This window comes from Paroedura picta, chromosome 6, assembly GCF_049243985.1.
Source record: "Paroedura picta isolate Pp20150507F chromosome 6, Ppicta_v3.0, whole genome shotgun sequence".
Lineage (NCBI taxonomy): Eukaryota > Metazoa > Chordata > Lepidosauria > Squamata > Gekkonidae > Paroedura > Paroedura picta.
In genome coordinates, this window is record NC_135374.1 from 16738061 (window position 1) to 16759674 (window position 21614).

The window sequence follows — 21614 nt, forward strand, 5'->3', positions numbered from 1 at the left end:
TCAGTTGATTCTTCTCTTCGCTGCTAACTGAAGAAATTCTGTTATTGCTCCTGATCTCCAGACGCCCAAGGTCTGTTCTCCTTTAGAAAACGGCTGTTTTGGAAAGTTGACTCCCTGGTCCTGTTCCCTGAGGACCCTCCCCTTCCCAACCCATGGCTTCCCTACCCCACTCACCCCAATATTCAACACAGAATAAGAGAGACAACAGCACACACTGAAGAAACACACAAGACCACTGTAATATGCTTAAATTTAGGTCATTTTATTGGGCTAGTTTTAGATTTGTTTTAGGCCCACCTTTTAAGTCATTGGCTAGTTGCCACTCAATTCGGGGCCCCTGACCAATGAGGACAGTGCAGAGAAGGCGAAAAACCTGAGTCCAGGCCAACGTGGGCAGGATCTCAGTAAAAAATTCCTTCTCGGCTCCAATTTGGGCAGCCAGCTCACAGCCTGCACTATCATCTTAAACCCTGGGCAGAGGGGAGGCTGAAAGGGTGGCCTTTTATAGGGGTGGCCTGATGGCCTGGGGGAGGGGCAGGGGGTATTGTGAGGTCGGGGAGGGTGCTTGGCTGCATTGTGACTCAGGAGATGGGCTGGGCAGCCCTCTGATCTCATGTGTTTGAGATCCTAGCTAATTTTTTTACATATCAAAATATGAATTAATCGATGTAATTGTTTTGTGCACCACCTTTCCCCCAGTTGCGACTCAAAATGGTGTTCGTTGTTCTAGATTCAGTCCTCACAACAACCCTGCGAGGCGGAGCGAATGTGAATTGCAGATTGAGCCGATTTTCAGCTTTAAATGCACACAGATCTGTTCCAGGGATCAGCTTTGTTTGCAAGCCCACTTCATCAGATATGGTGAAACAGAATATCCTAATAGATAGTGTGTGTGTGTGTGTGGGGGGGGGTTATTGCCAGGAAGGGCGAACTAGAGTCAAGATGTGATTGCACCAATATTTATGCATCTGGTCTCTAGCTAGTCCTCCCTGGCATTTAACCCCCCCCCCCCCCCGCCACAAACACACACACTGTCTCTCTTTACCTCTATGAGGATATTCGGTTTTACCGTATCTGATGAAGAGGGCATGCACACAAAATCACAGCCCTTGAATAAAATTCGGTTGGTCTTAAGGGCACTACTGGACACAAGCTTTGTTCTGCTGCTTCAGACCTGGATCCTTATTCAAGAAATTTGATTTAACTACATTTGATTTAGATACAGAGTCCTCAGGAACATCAACAGAAGCCAGAGTAGGCCCGGAAACAGTGTCCCAAGTACTTAGGGCCAGAGGAGAAAGTGAGGGCCTTTTAGGGCTGCTCTTTGAAAGATCAGTATAGCTGAATGATTTCCCTGAATATACATGACCTCTTCAGCATGCCCAATTAGGCTGTGATATCCATTAGTTTGCGGCCTATCTGTGGATTATTAATTTGTCCACAAGAGGGGTGCATATTTGATAGGCCCGTTTACTTTGTAGGTTGCATTTATTGATATAGTATTCTCTCACTTTTTAGAAAATGGAACTGCAGTCAAAGTATATTGAGATACAGCAGAGCGATTGAGGTATGTTTAAACTATTATTCAATGTCCGAATCCCAGTAGGGATTATTAATCTGTCAATATTCGGAGAGAGATTGGGAATGAGCCAATGATGAAGGCTCCTGGTTTCTGAAAATGAGAGTAAAGACCTGGGACTGGTTTCCGGTTGACTTTGATTTGGTCAGCGACAGTCTTAAAAAAGGAAATAGTTTTGAAAATATTATAACCAGAACTTTATTGGGCTGCCATTCAGTTGATTCTTCTCTTCGCTGCTAACTGAAGAAATTCTGTTATTGCTCCTGATCTCCAGACGCCCAAGGTCTGTTCTCCTTTAGAAAATGGCTGTTTTGGAAAGTTGACTCCCTGGTCCTGTTCCCTGAGGACCCTCCCCTTCCCAACCCATGGCTTCCCCACCCCACTCACCCACCCCAATATGCAACACAGAATAAGAGAGACAACAGCAGACACTAAAGAAACACACAAGACCACTGTAATATGCTTAAATTTAGGTCATTTTATTGGGCTAGTTTTAGATTTGTTTTAGGCCCACCTTTTAAGTCATTGGCTAGTTGCCACTCAATTCGGGGCCCCTGACCAATGAGGACAGTGCAGAGAAGGCGAAAAACCTGAGTCCAGGCCAACGTGGGCAGGATCTCAGTAAAAAATTCCTTCTCGGCTCCAATTTGGGCAGCCAGCTCACAGCCTGCACTATCATCTTAAACCCTGGGCAGAGGGGAGGCTGAAAGGGGGGCCTTTTATAGGGGTGGCCTGATGGCCTGGGGGAGGGGCAGGGGTATTGTGAGGTCGGGGAGGGGGCTTGGCTGCATTGTGACTCAGGAGATGGGCTGGGCAGCCCTCTGATCTCATGTGTTTGAGATCCTAGCTAATTTTTTTACACATCAAAATATGAATTAATCGATGTAATTGTTTTGTGCACCAACTTTCCCCCAGTTGCGACTCAAAATGGTGTTCGTTGTTCTAGATTCAGTCCTCACAACAACCCTGTGAGGCGGAGCGAATGTGAATTGCAGATTGAGCCGATTTTTAGCTTTAAATGCACACAGATCTGTTCCAGGGATCAGCTTTGTTTGCAAGCCCACTTCATCAGATATGGTGAAACAGAATATCCTAATAGATAGTGTGTGTGTGTGTGTTTGTTTGTGTGTGTGTGTGTGTGTGTGTGTGGGGGGGGTTATTGCCAGGAAGGGCGAGCTAGAGTCAAGAGGTGATGGCACCAATATTTATGCATCTGGTCTCTAGCTAGTCCTCCCTGGCATTTAACCCCCCCCCCCCGCCACAAACACACACACTGTCTCTCTTTACCTCTATGAGGATTTTCGGTTTTACCGTATCTGATGAAGAGGGCATGCACACAAAATCACAGCCCTTGAATAAAATTCGGTTGGTCTTAAGGGCACTACTGGACACAAGCTTTGTTCTGCTGCTTCAGACCTGGATCCTTATTCAAGAAATTTGATTTAACTACACCTGTTGGTCTGGTGTCTGTCTTTCGTTACTGGGAAGTACATGTCTTCCTTAGTGCGGGAGGGGGGACTTCACTGCAATCCTGAATAGGAACAAGGGGTTTCCAGCAGCTCCATTTCCTTTTGGGTTCGATCTCAATCCCAAAATCTTCCTGTGAAGTTTGTAAAGAAACCAAGGAATGGAGAGAGTGGGAAATGCACCATTTCCCCCCTGTGTCTATAGATGCTGAGAAAAATCATACCCTGGATTTCCCATTGTAGTAGAATAGATAGTAAAGAGTTAGCTGAAGCCTAATTAGGGGGAGGGGAGGGAACCTCCACCACTCAATTCATTCTTTCTCCTGGCTTTCACCTTCCTATGTTAGTTGGAGCTAGGTATCAAATAAAGAAGTTCTGTTCTGCAGCTCCTGGGAGGACATAGATTTATTAATTACAAAACCCATTCAAGATCGTCCCTCCCATGAACAATGCAGTGTGGAAAATGGCAAAGAGGGAGGCCTGATTCCATGCTGTCATGCTCAGGATAAGGTCCCCACCCCCACTTTGATTTGGTCAGCGACAGTCTTAAAAAAGGAAATAGTTTTGAAAATATTATAACCAGAACTTTATTGGGCTGCCATTCAGTTGATTCTTCTCTTCGCTGCTAACTGAAGAAATTCTGTTATTGCTCCTGATCTCCAGACGCCCAAGGTCTGTTCTCCTTTAGAAAATGGCTGTTTTGGAAAGTTGACTCCCTGTTCCTGTTCCCCGAGGACCCTCCCCTTCCCAACCCATGGCTTCCCTACCCCACTGACCCCAATATTCAACACAGAATAAGAGAGACAACAGCAGACACTAAAGAAACACACAAGACCACTGTAATATGCTTAAATTTAGGTCATTTTATTGGGCTAGTTTTAGATTTGTTTTAGGCCCACCTTTTAAGTCATTGGCTAGTTGCCACTCAATTCGGGGCCCCTGACCAATGAGGACAGTGCAGAGAAGGCGAAAAACCTGAGTCCAGGCCAACGTGGGCAGGATCTCAGTAAAAAATTCCTTCTCGGCTCCAATTTGGGCAGCCAGCTCACAGCCTGCACTATCATCTTAAACCCTGGGCAGAGGGGAGGCTGAAAGGGGGGCCTTTTATAGGGGTGGCCTGATGGCCTGGGGGAGGGGCAGGGGGTATTGTGAGGTCGGGGAGGGGGCTTGGCTGCATTGTGACTCAGGAGATGGGCTGGGCAGCCCTCTGATCTCATGTGTTTGAGATCCTAGCTAATTTTTTTACATATCAAAATATGAATTAATCGATGTAATTGTTTTGTGCACCACCTTTCCCCCAGTTGCGACTCAAAATGGTGTTCGTTGTTCTAGATTCAGTCCTCACAACAACCCTGTGAGGCGGAGCGAATGTGAATTTCAGAATGAGCCGATTTTCAGCTTTAAATGCACACAGATCTGTTCCAGGGATCAGCTTTGTTTGCAAGCCCACTTCATCAGATATGGTGAAACCGAACGTCCTAATAGATAGTGTGTGTGTGTGTTTGTGTTTGTGTGTGTGGGGGGGGGGGTTAAATGCCAGGGGGGCGATCTAGAGTCAAGATGTGATCGCACCAATATTTATGCATCTGGTCTCTAGCTAGTCCTCCCTGGCATTTAACCCCCCCCATCCCGCCACAAACACACACACTGTCTCTCTTTACCTCTATGAGGATATTCGGTTTTACCGTCTCTGATGAAGAGGGCATGCACACAAAATCACAGCCCTTGAATAAAATTCGGTTGGTCTTAAGGGCACTACTGGACACAAGCTTTGTTCTGCTGCTTCAGACCTGGATCCTTATTCAAGAAATTTGATTTAACTACACCTGTTGGTCTGGTGTCTGTCTTTCGTTACTGGGAAGTACATGTCTTCCTTAGTGCGGGAGGGGGGACTTCACTGCAATCCTGAATAGGAACAAGGGGTTTCCAGAAGCTCCATTTCCGTTTGGGTTCGATCCTAATCCCAAAATCTTCCTGTGAAGTTTGTAAAGAAACCAAGGAAGGGAGAGAGTGGGAAATGAAGAATTTACCCCCTGTGTCTATAGATGCTGATGTAACCCTTTGTAATGGGGAAGGTTCAATTCAATAAATGACAGCACCTTTATGGCCTGACAAAATGAGAAATTACTTCAAAAGGAAAGAAACCATTTCAGGCATTGGATAAATTTAACTGTAACAATATTTATCATCAACCCCAGAACTGTAAAACTAGATATATAACAAAATCACAATGGCTATGAGCATAGAACATTAATGGGAACAAAACCTTCAGTGTCCTTCAAAAGAGCACTCAGCACAGAACCAATCCTAACACACTGGAAGGAGAAAGTCCAACTTGAAATTATAGAAGTGCCTGGCTGCTGCTTCTGACCTTCCACTTCAGGAGTTGACTTTGTGCTGCTGCTGCTGCTGCTCAGGGACTCCCTCCCTGGCTTGGCCTGCAAAAGAATCAGCAGTTCCCTCAGTCAAGCTCTGGGCCTTCTCTCTCCGGCTGCAGGGCCAGACTGACTGAGGGGTGGGGCTTTGGCACTGGTATATGAGTAACTTACTCACTGCTCATGCTCAGTAACCTTTGGCTTCTGAGGCCTAAATCCTAAACTGATGGAAATTATTAAAATAAAAATGACATGGGTTACACAGAGAAAAAGCATACCCTGAACATCCCATTGTAGTAGAATAGATAGTAAAGAGTTAGCTGAAGCCTAATTAGGGGGAGGGGAGGGAACCTCCACCCCTCAATTTATGCTTTCTCCTGGCTTTCCCCTTCCTATGTTAGTTGGAGCTAGGTATCAAATAAAGAAGTTCTGTTCTGCACCTCCTGGGAGGACATAGATTTATTAATTACAAAACCCACTCAAGAAAATAAGGCCATGGAACATCCCTCCCATGAACAATGCAGTGTGGAAAATTAATTAATTAATTTGTCAATTAGAGGGGTACATATTTGATAGGCCCGTTTACTTTGTAGGTTGCATTTATTGATACTATATTCCTCACTTTGTAGAAAACTGAACTGAATTGAAAGTATATTTAGATACAACAGAGAGATTGAGGTATGTTTAAACTATTATTCAATGTCCGAATCCCAGTATGGATTATTAATCAGTATAGCTGAATGATTTCCCTGAATATACATGACCTCTTCAGCATGCCCAATTAGGCTGTGATAACCATTAGTTTGCGGCCGATTCTGTGGATTATTAATTTGTCCACAAGAGGGGTGCATATTTGATAGGCCCGTTTACTTTGTAGGTTGCATTTATTGATATAGTATTCTCTCACTTTGTAGAAAATTGAACTGCAGTCAAAGTATATTGAGATACAGCAGAGCGATTGAGGTAGAGAGAGATTGGGAATGAGCCAATGATGAAGGCTCCTGGTTTCTGAAAATGAGAGTAAAGACCTGGGACTGGTTTCCGGTTGACTTTGATTTGGTCAGCGACAGTCTTAAAAAAGGAAATAGTTTTGAAAAGATTATAACCAGAACTTTATTGGGCTGCCATTCAGTTGATTCTTCTCTTCGCTGCTAACTGAAGAAATTCTGTTATTGCTCCTGATCTCCAGACGCCCAAGGTCTGTTCTCCTTTAGAAAACGGCTGTTTTGGAAAGTTGACTCCCTGGTCCTGTTCCCTGAGGACCCTCCCCTTCCCAACCCATGGCTTCCCCACCCCACTCACCCACCCCAATATTCAATACAGAATAAGCGAGACAACAGCACACACTAAAGAAAGACACAAGACCACTGTAATATGCTTAAATTTAGGTCATTTTATTGGGCTAGTTTTAGATTTGTTTTAGGCCCACCTTTTAAGTCATTGGCTAGTTGCCACTCAATTCGGGGCCCCTGACCAATGAGGACAGTGCAGAGAAGGCGAAAAACCTGAGTCCAGGCCAACGTGGGCAGGATCTCAGTAAAAAATTCCTTCTCGCCTCCAATTTGGGCAGCCAGCTCACAGCCTGCACTATCATCTTAAACCCTGGGCAGAGGGGAGGCTGAAAGGGTGGCCTTTTATAGGGGTGGCCTGATGGCCTGGGGGAGGGGCAGGGGGTATTGTGAGGTCGGGGAGGGGGCTTGGCTGCATTGTGACTCAGGAGATGGGCTGGGCAGCCCTCTGATCTCATGTGTTTGAGATCCTAGCTAATTTTTTTACATATCAAAATATGAATTAATCGATGTAATTGTTTTGTGCACCACCTTTCCCCCAGTTGCGACTCAAAATGGTGTTCCTTGTTCTAGATTCAGTCCTGTGAGGCGGAGCGAATGTCAATTGCAGATTGAGCTGATTTTCAGCTTTAAATGCACACAGTTCTGTTCCAGGGACAATCTTTGTTTGCAAGCCCACTTCATCAGATATGGTGAAACAGAATATCCTAATAGATAGTGTGTGTTTGTGTGTGTGTGTGTGTGTGGGGGGGTTTATTGCCAGGAAGGGCGAGCTAGAGTCAAGATGTGATCGCACCAATATTTATGCATCTGGTCTCTAGCTAGTCCTCCCTGGCATTTAACCCCCCCCCTCCCGCCACAAACACACACACTGTCTCTCTCTACCTCTATGAGGATATTCGGTTTTACCGTATCTGATGAAGAGGGCATGCACACAAAATGAAAGCCCTTGAATAAAATTCGGTTGGTCTTAAGGGCACTACTGGACAAAAGCTTTGTTCTGCTGCTTCAGACCTGGATCCTTATTCAAGAAATTTGATTTAACTACACCTGTTGGTCTGGTGTCTGTCTTTCGTTACTGGGAAGTACATGTCTTCCTTAGTGCGGGAGGGGGGACTTCACTGCAATCCTGAATAGGAACAAGGGGTTTCCAGAAGCTCCATTTCCTTTTGGGTTCGATCTCAATCCCAAAATCTTCCTGTGACGTTTGTAAAGAAACCAAGGAATGGAGAGAGTGGGAAATGAACCATTTCCCCCCTGTGTCTTTAGATGGTGAGAAAAATCATACCCTGGATTTCCCATTGTAGTACAATAGATAGTAAAGAGTTAGCTGAAGCCTAATTAGGGGGAGGGGAGGGAACCTCCACCCCTCAATTCATTCTTTCTCATGGCTTTCACCTTCCTATGTTAGTTGGAAATAGGTATCAAATAAAGAAGTTCTGTTCTGCAGCTCCTGGGAGGACATAGATTTATTAATTACAAAACCCATTCAAGATCATCCCTCCCATGAACAATGCAGTGTGGAAAATGGCAAAGAGGGAGGCCTGATTCCATGCTGTCATGCTCAGGATAAGGGCCCCACCCGCCACTTTAACTAGAGAGGGCTGGCTAAGGGCCACTTGTCTGCATTGGAGGCAAGAAGGAATTACTGCCTGCACCCCACACTGGCCCTGGTGGGCCCAGGTGTTTTGCCTTCTCTGCATTGCCCTCACTGTGAACTCAAGAATTACCCACCCATCACGCTCTCTCTGGGTTAACCTCAGGTCCCGTGAATCCAAGCCCGGGTCTTTATAGAATCATAGAATCATAGAGTTGGAAGGGGCCATACAGGCCATCTAGTACAACCCCCTGCTCAACGCAGGATTAACCCTAAGCATCCTAAAGCATCCAAGAAAAGTGTGTATCCAACCTTTGCTTGAAGACTTCCAGTGAGGGGGAGCTCACCACCTCCTTAGGCAGCCTATTCCACTGCTGAACTACTCTGACTGTGAAAAACTTTTTCCTGATATCTAGCCTATATCGTTGTACTTGAAGTTTAAACCCATTACTGCGTGTCCTCTCCTCTGCAGCCAGCAGAAACAGCATCCTGCCCTCCTCCAAGTGACAACCTTTCAAATACTTAAAGAGGGCTATCATTTCCCCTCTCAACCTCCTTTTCTCCAGGCTGAACATTCCCAAGTCCCTCAACCTATCTTCATAGGGCTTGGTCCCTTGGCCCCAGATCATCTTCCTTGCTCTCCTCTGTACCCTTTCAATTTTATCTACGTCCTTCTTGAAGTGAGGCCTCCAGAACTGCACACAGTACTCCAGGTGTGGTCTGACCAGTGCCGTATACAATGGGACTATGACATCTTGTGATTTTGATGTGATGCCTCTGTTGATACAGCCCAAAATGGCATTTGCCTTTTTTACCGCTGCTTCACACTGCCTGCTCATGTTTAGTTTACAATCCACAAGTACCCCAAGGTCTCGTTCACACACAGTGCTACCTAGAAGCGTATCCCCCATCCAGTAGGCATGCTTTTCATTTTTCTGACCCAGATGCAGAACTTTACACTTATCTTTATTAAATTGCATCTTGTTCTCATTTGCCCATTTTTCCATTGTGTTCAGATCTCGTTGAACTCTGTCTCTATCTTCCGGAGTATTTGCCAGTCCTCCCAATTTGGTGTCATCTGCAAACTTGATGAGTAGTCCCTCCACCCCCTCATCTAGATCATTAATAAATATGTTAAAAAGTACCGGGCCGAGCACCGAGCCCTGAGGCACCCCGCTACTCAACTCTCTCCAGTCTGATGAAACACCATTGACAACAACTCTTTGAGTGCGGTTCTCTAACCAATTCCCTATCCACCTAACTATCTGAAAATCCAGATTGCAGTCCTTCAACTTATCCATCAGAACATAATGGGGAACCTTGTCAAAAGCTTTACTAAAATCCAAGTAAATGACATCAACCGAATTTCCCCGATCCAGGAAACCTGTTACTTGGTCAAAAAAAGAAACTAGGTTGGTCTGGCAGGACCTGTTGGAGACAAATCCATGCTGACTTCCTTGGATCACCAAATTGTCCTCCAGATGTTTGCAGATCGCTCCCTTTAATATCTGCTCCATTATGTTCCCCACAACAGAGGTCAGACTCAATGGTCTGTAGTTTCCTGGGTCATCCTTCCTCCCTTTTTTGAAGATCGGAATAACGTTTGCTCTTTTCCAGTCCTCCGGGACATCTCCAGTCCTTAAAGTGGTTCCGAAGATGATGAACAAGGGCTGTGCAAGTTCTCTGGAAAGTTCTTTGAGTACTCTCGGGTGCATTTCATCTGGACCAGGGGATTTGAACTCATCCAGTGCAGCTAAATGCCTCTCGACAACCTCTCTATCCATGTTAACCTGCCACCCAGACACTATCCTTTGGCTACAGCCATCTCTAGATGTGCCTAAACACTTTGACCTGTGGGAAAAAACTGATGTAAAATAGGCACTAAGCCTTTCTGCTTTCTCTGCATCTTTCGTTAGAGTTTGTCCATCCTCACCCAACAGTGGGCCTATTGCCTCCTTGACTTTACGTTTGCTCCTCACATAACTGAAAAATCTTTTCTTGTTACAATGGGCTTCCCTGGTCAATCTTAGCTCACTCTCAGCTTTGGCCTTCCTGATGATTGATCTACAGTGCCTAGTAACCTGTAGGTACTCTTCTTTAGAGCTCTGTCCTTCCTTCCATTTCCTTCCATTTTCCTTTTCTTTCTTAGTTCCTCTTGACCTCTTTGGAGGTCTCATGTTGAAATGTAGGTGAATGGAGAATATTAATCTACATTTCCTATTCATCTGGGTAGGAAGTTTAGATACAGAGTCCTCAGGAACATCAACAGAAGCCAGAGTAGGCCCGGAAACAGTGTCCCAAGTACTTAGGCCCAGAGGAGAACATGAGGGCCTTTTAGGGCTGCTCTTTGGAAGATCAGTATAGCTGAATGATTTCCCTGAATATACATGACCTCTTCAGCATGCCCAATTAGGCTGTGATAACCATTAGTTTGCGGCCGATTCTGTGGATTATTAATTTGTCCACAAGAGGGGTGCATATTTGATATGCCCGTTTACTTTGTAGGTTGCATTTATTGATATAGTATTCTCTCACTTTGTAGAAAATTGAACTGCAGTCAAAGTATATTGAGATACAACAGATAGATTGAGGTATGTTTAAACTATTATTCAATGTCCGGATCCCAGTATGGATTATTAATTTGTCAATATTCGGAGATTGGGAATGAGCCAATGATCATAGAATCATAGAATCATAGAGTTGGAAGGGGCCATACAGGCCATCTAGTCCAACCCACTGCTCAATGCAGGATTAGCCCTAAGCATCCTAAAGCATCCAAGAAAAGTGTGTATCCAACCTTTGCTTGAAGACTTCCAGTGAGTGGGCGCTCACCACCTCCTTAGGCAGCCTATTCCACTGCTGAACTACTCTGACTGTGAAAACCTTTTTCCTGATATCTAGCCTATATCGTTGTACTTGAAGTTTAAACCCATTACTGCTTGTCCTTTCCTCTGCAGCCAGCAGAATCAGCATCCTGCCCTCCTCCAAGTGACAACCTTTCAAATACTTAAAGAGGGCTATCATGTCCCCTCTCAACCTCCTTTCCTCCAGGCTGAACATTCCCAAGTCCCTCAACCTATCTTCATAAGGCTTGGTCCCTTGGCCCCAGATCATCTTCGTCGCTCTCCTCTGTACCCTTTCAATTTTATCGATGTCCTTCTTGAAGTGAGGCCTCCAGAACTGCACACAGTACTCCAGGTGTGGTCTGACCAGTGCCGTATACAATGGGACTATGACATCTTGTGATTTTGATGTGATGCCTCTGTTGATACAGCCCAAAATGGCATTTGCCTTTTTTACCGCTGCATCACACTGCCTGCTCATGTTTAGTTTACAATCCACAAGTACCCCAAGGTCTCGTTCACACACAGTGCTACCTAGAAGCGTATCCCCCATCCAGTAGGCATGCTTTTCATTTTTCTGACCCAGATACAGAACTTTACACTTATCTTTATTAAATTGCATCTTGTTCTCATTTGCCCATTTTTCCATTGTGTTCAGATCTCGTTGAACTCTGTCTCTATCTTCCGGAGTATTTGCCAGTCCTCCCAATTTGGTGTCATCTGCAAACTTGATGAGTAGTCCCTCCACCCCCTCATCTAGATCATTAATAAATATGTTAAAAAGTACCGGGCCGAGCACCGAACCCTGAGGTACCCCGCTACTCACCTCTCTCCAGTCTGATGAAACACCATTGACAACAACTCTTTGAGTGCGGTTCTCTAACCAATTCCCTATCCACCTAACGATCTGAAAATCCAGATTGCAGTCCTTCAACTTATCCATCAGAACATAATGGGGAACCTTGTCAAAAGCTTTACTAAAATCCAAGTAAATGACATCAACCAAATTTCCCCGATCCAGCAAACCTGTTACTTGGTCAAAAAAGGAAACTAGGTTGGTCTGGCAGGACCTGTTGGAGACAAATCCATGCTGATTTCCTTGGATCACCAAATTGTCCTTCAGATGTTTGCAGATCGCTCCCTTTAATATCTGCTCCATTATCTTCCCCACAACAGAGGTCAGACTCACTGGTCTGTAGTTTCCCGGGTCATCCTTCCTCCCTTTTTTGAAGATCGGAATAACGTTTGCTCTTTTCCAGTCCTCCGGGACATCTCCAGTCCTTAAAGAGGTTCCGAAGATGATGGACAAGGGCTGTGCAAGTTCTCTGGAAAGTTCTTTGAGCACTCTCGGGTGCATTTCATCCGGACCAGGGGATTTGAACTCATCCAGTGCAGCTAAATGCCTCTCGACAACCTCTCTATCCATGTTAACCTGCCACCCAGACACTTGTTGGCGTTGTTGTGAAGCGGAAGCCGTTGTAGTGGTTTGTCACTTCAATGTGACAGAAGAACACAAACAACACAGGTTTGTAGGTTTCTTAACCTTTTTTATGTACAGAATATTTACATGTTATCCAGCAGAGTGCTGCGCGCACAATGGCATTTCAGAGAGGCAGAGACAGCTTCCCCATCACTCCTTATATACACAACCTATGTACATGCAACCTTCTCTAGTATTGCATCAGCTTTCTATCCAGCCAATAGAAGCATTTGTGCTGTGTCATTCCTGTGCACCTGACACTTCTCACATGATCAGTACCTGTCAGTTAGATCAGTTTGATCAACTTCACGCTGTTAGCTGTCACTTGGTACATTATACCAACACCCCTCCTCAGATAACAGAGTGAAGTCCTAACATGTTACTAAACAGTTCATGTTTGTTTATACATACAGGCTTTGTGAATACATCAGATACATTCTCATCAGTTCTGCAATTTTTGTGAAAAACCTCTTGCCACAAGCCTAGCTTTTGCCTGTGAAGAACCGTCTGCCTTTTGCTTCAGACGATAAACCCATTTACAAGATATAGGCTTTTTTCCTTCAGGTAACTCTGCCTCTGTGAATACTTCGTTGTTTACCAGTGAGTCAAATTCCGCCTGCATGGCTCCTAGCCAGGCGCCCCTTTCTGGTTCTGCAAAACCCAGAATTTCCTTGAAACTCTCTGGTTCCTGTGTGCCAACAAAGTTTATCACTGGAGTTCCCAGAGTCTCATACTGCAAGCGGTTTGGTGGAACCCCTGCAGTCTTTCTAAGAGTTGCTCTGACACTTGGCTTAGTCTCTGAGCTTGCCTGCATCTGCTGAGATGGAACAGGCATTTGACCTCCCTGGTCATTGTGATTTGTTTCCCCAGCATCTGGAGTAACTGGCAGCATAGCCATTTCAGGACTCTGTATGTGAGACCAGTTATTCTGCTCATTGAATGAAGCAGAACGGCTGAACCTCACTCCAGTTTGTCCCTCTTGAAAACGATATGCCTTCATTCCAGACTGATAGCCAATGAATTTCAGAAACTTTGACCGTGGCCCTGCCTTAGTTCTCTTTGCTTTGGGAATGGACACCCAAGCCCCAGACCCAAACACTCGCAAGTAGTTCAACTTAGGCAGTTTTCCATACAATAGGAAGTATGGAATGTGATTAACAGAACTCGACCACACACGGTTACATACATAACAGGCCGCACTGACAGCCTCTGCCCACAGACACGTAGACGACCTTGTGTCTTTTAACATACACCACATGACTGTCTGCAGTCTGCCTATATGTCTTTCAGCCACTCCATTTTCACTGGGACACCCAGGATTTGCTATTCTATGGCTGATGCCATTTTTCTCCAGCCACTGCTCAAAATCATGAGAAATAAACTCACCCCCAAAATCTGTTTGCATGGAGGACAGTTGACACCCCAACTGCTTTTGTGTTTTAAGACACCAGGTTTTAAATAGCTTGAATGTGTCTGACTTGTGCCTCATAGTTAGTGTCCAGCAGAACCTGCTATAATCGTCCACTATACAAAGCATGTACTGCCGTCCTGAGACACTAGATGGCATCTTTCCCATAAGATCCATGTGTATTAGCTCAAGAGGTCTATGTGTTACTCTTGTGCTTCTTTTAGCCACTGGATACGCCTTGGCTTTTACTTCCTTACACACCTGGCAATCCAAATAATTTGTACACTCCGAGATGTCACCAACCCCAAGAATATCTAAGGTTTTTTTCAATGCTGAGTATCCTATATGCCCAGCCCTTCGGTGCAATAAATGTATACAATTATTGTGAATGGGAGTGTTATCAACAACCTGTGCACTTTCTGAAGTCTCCTTCAACAGATACACACCATCAGACAAACACCCCTGCACCAACTCCTTTCCTTCTTTCCAAATTGAACACCCCTTATTAGTGAATATGACATTAAACATTTCACTTGTTAAGACAGACACACTTAGGAGATTGGAACGAAGTGAGGGAACACACATTACATTCTTAAAAGTACAATTAAGGTGTGGGAGATATAGTGAACCCATACAGACAACTTCTGTTGTTTGTCCATCAGCCAGCCGCACTTCCTTTAGCTGGGATGTCTGAATGTCTGTCAGCAGCCTCTGGTCATTGCAGAAGATCCCTGTAGCTCCGCTGTCGATTACCCAGTCCCCTCCTGAGGGTAATGCTGTGTTCACGAGCTTGATTGTAGCAGTACCCATTATCCTTTGGGCACTATTTGTAACATCCTTCACCGATTGGGAATTAGCTTTTGAACAGAAACGAGCAATGTGTCCCGTTGACTGACAAATCCAGCACTTTCTCACTCTCCCAAACACCTTCTCCTGCTTTTGGAAGTTGCTTGGTTTAACATAGACAGCAGACACCTGGGAGCCGGAACACTCTTTTCCTTTGGCCATATGCCCAGACACAGATAAGACTCCCTTGGCAACTTGCCTGGACTCAAAATCTTGTAGTCGCCCAGTGACTTGGCTCCATTCCAAATCACGTGCTTCATAGCCCTCCAGGCTGGAAACGACTGGTTCAAACTCAGGTAACAGAGATGAAAGCAGAATGAAAATGCGATCCAATTTCGAGGTATCTTTTCCTCTAAGCTCCAAATTACGAAAGCACTCACCCAGAGCATCAATATGTGATCTCACAGACTGACCTGGCATCATCTGAGTTCTGTACAACCTCCTTGACAGAGATATCAGCGTACCGGCCGAGTCCTGGAGATAAACATTGCTCAGAGCAGTCCATGCCTCGCTCGCAGAGTCAGCATTGTAGATATGCAGCAATTGTTGATCATTCACAGCTAACACAATTGTAGCAAGAGCCCTCTTATCAGCCACCTCTTCCTGTGAACTCGGTTTGGGAGGGGGATTCTCCACATACCTCCAGAGCCCTTCTCTGGTTAGATAATGCTTCATCCGCAGCGCCCACACATTGTAGTTTTCCGAGTTGAGCTTCTCCACGGGGATAGCAGCTGTGCTTGTCATCGCAGCTGGAGAACTCATCAACACGTCTCTCTTCCCGCCTGCCTCCGTACCTTCAGTACCGGCAGACAACTGCTTCTCCTCAGCAGACTTCCAAGTACTCAGGATAACACCACTGCCACAAACTCACCACTGCAACCACTGCAACCTCTGGGCCCATAGCCCTGTTGGCGTTGTTGTGAAGCGGAAGCCGTTGTAGTGGTTTGTCACTTCAATGTGACAGAAGAACACAAACAACACAGGTTTGTAGGTTTCTTAACCTTTTTTATGTACAGAATATTTACATGTTATCCAGCAGAGTGCTGCGCGCACAATGGCATTTCAGAGAGGCAGAGACAGCTTCCCCATCACTCCTTATATACACAACCTATGTACATGCAACCTTCTCTAGTATTGCATCAGCTTTCTATCCAGCCAATAGAAGCATTTGTGCTGTGTCATTCCTGTGCACCTGACACTTCTCACATGATCAGTACCTGTCAGTTAGATCAGTTTGATCAACTTCACGCTGTTAGCTGTCACTTGGTACATTATACCAACAACACTATCCTTTGGCTACAGCCATCTCTAGATGTGCCTAAACACTTTGACCTGTGGGAAAAAACAGATGTAAAATAGGCACTAAGCCTTTCTGCTTTCTCTGCATCTTTCGTTAGAGTTTGTCCATCCGCACCCAACAGCGGGCCTATTGCCTCCTTTACTTTACGTTTGCTCCTCACGTAACTGAAAAATCTTTTCTTGTTACAGTGGGCTTCCCTGGCCCATCTTAGCTCACTCTCAGTTTTGGCCTTTCTGATAATTGATCTACAGTGCCTAGTAACCTGTAGGTACTCTTCTTTAGAGCTCTGTCCTTCCCTCCATTTCCTGAACATTTTCCTTTTCTTTCTTAGTTCCTCTTGAAGTTCTCTGTTCATCCAAATAGGCTTCTTAGAGCTCCTGCAGTGTTTTCGTATTTCTGGAATAGTCATTGATTGAGCATGTAATAGCTCTTGTTTGAGTAGCGCCCACCCTTCACATGCTCCCTTCCCTTCCAGCATTCTGGTCCATGGTATGACACTCATCATGTCTCTGAGTTTATTAAAGTTTGCCCTACGAAAATCCAACATCCGCGTCTGGCTACAAGCTTCCTTGGCTCCCCATCTCAAAAGGAATTCTATGAGGACATGGTCACTTCCCCCTAGGGTCCCCACCTCCTTCACCTCATCCACCAACTTTTGCCTGTTGATGAAGGCTCCTGGTTTCTGAAAATGAGAGTAAAGACCTGGGACTGGTTTCCGGTTGACTTTGATTTGGTCAGCGACAGTCTTAAAAAAGGAAATAGTTTTGAAAATATTATAACCAGAACTTTATTGGGCTGCCATTCAGTTGATTCTTCTCTTCGCTGCTAACTGAAGAAATTCTGTTATTGCTCCTGATCTCCAGACGCCCAAGGTCTGTTCTCCTTTAGAAAACGGCTGTTTTGGAAAGTTGACTCCCTGGTCCTGTTCCCTGAGGAGGACCCTCCCCTTCCCAACCCATGGCTTCCCTACCCCACTCACCCCAATATTCAACACAGAATAAGAGAGACAACAGCACACACTAAAGAAACACACAAGACCACTGTAATATGCTTAAATTTAGGTCATTTATTGGGCTAGTTTTAGATTTGTTTTAGGCCCACCTTTTAAGTCATTGGCTAGTTGCCACTCAATTCGGGGCCCCTGACCAATGAGGACAGTGCAGAGAAGGCGAAAAACCTGAGTCCAGGCCAACGTGGGCAGGATCTCAGTAAAAAATTCCTTCTCGGCTCCAATTTGGGCAGCCAGCTCACAGCCTGCACTATCATCTTAAACCCTGGGCAGAGGGGAGGCTGAAAGGGTGGCCTTTTATAGGGGTGGCCTGATGGCCTGGGGGAGGGGCAGGGGGTATTGTGAGGTCGGGGAGGGTGCTTGGCTGCATTGTGACTCAGGAGATGGGCTGGGCAGCCCTCTGATCTCATGTGTTTGAGATCCTAGCTAATTTTTTTACATATCAAAATATGAATTAATGGATGTAATTGTTTTGTGCACCACCTTTCCCCCAGTTGCGACTCAAAATGGTGTTCGTTGTTCTAGATTCAGTCCTCACAACAACCCTGTGAGGCGGAGCGAACGTGAATTGCAGATTGAGCCGATTTTCTGTTTTAAATGCACACAGATCTGTTCCAGGGATCAGCTTTGTTTGCAAGCCCACTTCATCAGATATGGTGAAACAGAATACCCTAATAGATAGTGTGTGTGTGTGTGTGTTTGTGTGTGTGTGTGTGGGGGGGGTTATTGCCAAGAAGGGCGAGCTAGAGTCAAGATGTGATCGCACCAATATTTATGCATCTGGTCTCTAGCTAGTCCTCCCTGGCATTTAACCCCCCCCCCCCCGCCACAAACACACACACTGTCTCTCTTTACCTCTATGAGGATATTCGGTTTTACCGTATCTGATGAAGAGGGCATGCACACAAAATCACAGCCCTTGAATAAAATTCGGTTGGTCTTAAGGGCACTACTGGACACAAGCTTTGTTCTGCTGCTTCAGACCTGGATCCTTATTCAAGAAATTTGATTTAACTACACCTGTTGGTCTGGTGTCTGTCTTTCGTTACTGGGAAGTACATGTCTTCCTTAGTGCGGGAGGGGGGGACGTCACTGCAATCCTGAATAGGAACAAGGGGTTTCCAGAAGCTCCATTTCCTTTTGGGTTCGATCTCAATCCCAAAATCTTCCTGTGAAGTTTGTAAAGAAACCAAGGAATGGAGAGAGTGGGAAATGAACCATTTCCCCCCTGTGTCTATAGATGCTGAGAAAAATCATACCCTGGATTTCCCATTGTAGTAGAATAGATAGTAAAGAGTTAGCCGAAGCCTAATTAGGGGGAGGGGAGGGAACCTCCACCCCTCAATTCATTCTTTCTCCTGGCTTTCACCTTCCTATGTTAGTTGGAGCTAGGTATCAAATAAAGAAGTTCTGTTCTGTAGCTCCTGGGAGGACATAGATTTATTAATTACAAAACCCATTCAAGATCGTCCCTCCCATGAACAATGCAGTGTGGAAAATGGCAAAGAGGGAGGCCTGATTCCATGCTGTCATGCTCAGGATAAGGGCCCCACCCGCCACTTTATCTAGAGAGGGCAGGCTAAGGGCCACTTGTGTGCATTGGAGGCAAGAAGGAATTTCTGCCTGCACCCCACACTGGCCCTGGTGGGCCCAGGTGTTTTGCCTTCTCTGCATTGCCCTCACTGTGAACTCCAGACTTACCCACCCATCAGGCTCTCTCTGGGTTAACCTCAGGTCCCGTGAATCCAAGCCCGGGCCTTTGGAGGTCTCATGTTGAAATGTAGGTGAATGGAGAATATTAATCTACATTTCCTATTCATCTGGGTAGGAAGTTTAGATACAGAGTCCTCAGGAACATCAACAGAAGCCAGAGTAGGCCCGGAAACAGTGTCCCAAGTACTTAGGGCCAGAGGAGAACATGAGGGCCTTTTAGGGCTGCTCTTTGAAAGATCAGTATAGCTGAATGATTTCCCTGAATATACATGACCTCTTCAGCATGCCCAATTAGGCTGTGATAACCATTAGTTTGCGGCCGATTCTGTGGATTATTAATTTGTCCACAAGAGGGGTGCATATTTGATATGCCCGTTGACTTTGTAGGTTGCATTTATTGATATAATATTCTCTCACTTTGTAGAAAATTGAACTGCAGTCAAAGTATATAGAGATACAGCAGAGCGATTGAGGTATGTTTAAACTATTATTCAATGTCAGAATCCCAGTATGGATTATTAATCTGTCAATATTCGGAGAGAGATTGGGAATGAGCCTCTGATGAAGTCTCCTGGTTTCTGAAAACGAGAGTAAAGACCTGGGACTGGTTTTCGGTTGACTTTGATTTGGTCAGCGACAGTCTTAAAAAAGGAAATAGTTTTGAAAATATTATAACCAGAACTTTATTGGGCTGCCATTCAGTTGATTCTTCTCTTCGCTGCCAACTGAAGAAATTCTGTTATTGCTCCTGATCTCCAGACGCCCAAGGTCTGTTCTCCTTTAGAAAACGGCTGTTTTGGAAAGTTGACTCCCTGGTCCTGTTCCCTGACGACCCTCCCCTTCCCAACCCATGGCTTTCCCACCCCACTCACCCCAATATTCAACACAGAATAAGAGAGACAACAGCACACACTAAAGAAACACACAAGACCACTGTAATATGCTTAAATTTAGGTCATTTTATTGGGCTAGTTTTAGATTTGTTTTAGGCCCACCTTTTAAGTCATTGGCTAGTTGCCACTCCATTCGGCGACCCAAAATGGCGTTCGTTGTTCTAGATTTAGTCCCCACAAGAACCCTGTGAGGCGGAGCCAATGTGAATTGTAGATTGAGCCGATTTTCAGCTTTAAATGCACACAGATCTGTTCCAGGGATCAGCTTTGTTTGCAAGCCCACTTCATCAGATATGGTGAAACAGAATATCCTAATAGATAGTGTGTGTGTGTGTGTGTGTGTGTTTGTGTGTGTGTGTGTGTGTGTGTGTGTTTGGGTGGTTAATTGCCAGGAAGGGCGAGCTAGAGTCAAGATGTGATCGCACCAATATTTATGCATCTGGTCTCTAGCTAGTCCTCCCTGGCATTTAACCCCCTCCCTCCCGCCACAAACACACACACTGTCTTTTTCTACCTCTATGAGGATATTCGGGGGCTTTTTGCACGCCTTCAAAATCGCACAATGGTTGCCAATTGAAAACGCTACTCATTTGCTGTTTTGCACAACGTCGTCGACAATCTGCCACACACCTGAAACCCATCTGCAAAAAGCGCTTCCTAGTAGCGCTTTCAGGGAAATCCCCAAAAGTGGATTCATCCTCCGGAAAGCGATACACTCCTGCAACCAATCTGCAACACTAGCGAAAAAGACCTGTGCGTTAACATTGTTGCGGTTTCTACAAAGTCCCTCCCCCTGGCTCTCTTCTCTGATCTTCCGGCGAAGCGATCGCCATTTTGTTTTTCTCCGAGCGAGCGCTGATAAACGCACCAGCGAGCCTCTTTCAGTTTAGAGGCTTCCCCGGCTTCAGTCCCTCCCCTTCAGTCACTAAGCACAAAGAACAGAGAAGCCCGTTTGCTGATGTATTTTCCCTTTATTTTTTACACATTCATTCAGCCGAAAATCGGGCCCGTGAGAGGGGGGGGGATTTTTTTTTTTCACTCGGAGGGAGCGTGGCAACGATCAAACGACAGCTCAAACACACCAGGCAGCTGTGTGGGTCTCTCTGTTGCAACGAATTAACACAGATTCGTTGCAATGGGTCTGTTTTTTTTTTAAAAAACCTTTCTTAAAGGGAAAGGGGCTGTTTGGGAGCATGCTAACGGCTGCCCATTGGCTGCTTGACGGCCAGGGGCGGGACGAGCTCGGCAATAGCGCTTCCTTTCTAGCGATTTCTGCCGAGACCGGAAGCCTGTGGGAAACGCTACAAAACGCAACTGGATTCCACTACAAAGGCAGGTATGCATAACGACGAATTCCACTATTTTAAATGGCGATTTTTCATTCAGTGACCAATTTGCTACAAAGATCCAGGTGCGTAAAGCCCCTCGGTTTTACCGTATCTGATGAAGTGGGCATGCACACAAAATCAAAGCCCTTGAATAAAGTTCGGTTGGTCTTAAGGGCACTACTGGACACAAGCTTTGTTCTGCTGCTTCAGACCTGGATCCTTATTCAAGAAAGTTGATTTAACTACACCTGTTGGTCTGGTGTCTGTCTTTCGTTACTGGGAAGTACATGTCTTCCTTAGTGAGGGAGGGGGGGACTTCACTGCAATCCGGAATAGGTACAAGGCGTTTCCAGAAGCTCCATTTCCTTTTGGGTTCTATCTCAATCCCAAAATCTTCCTGTGAAGTTTGTAAAGAAACCAAGGAATGGAGAGAGTGGGAAATGAACCATTTCCCCCCTGTGTCTATAGATGCTGAGAAAAATCATACC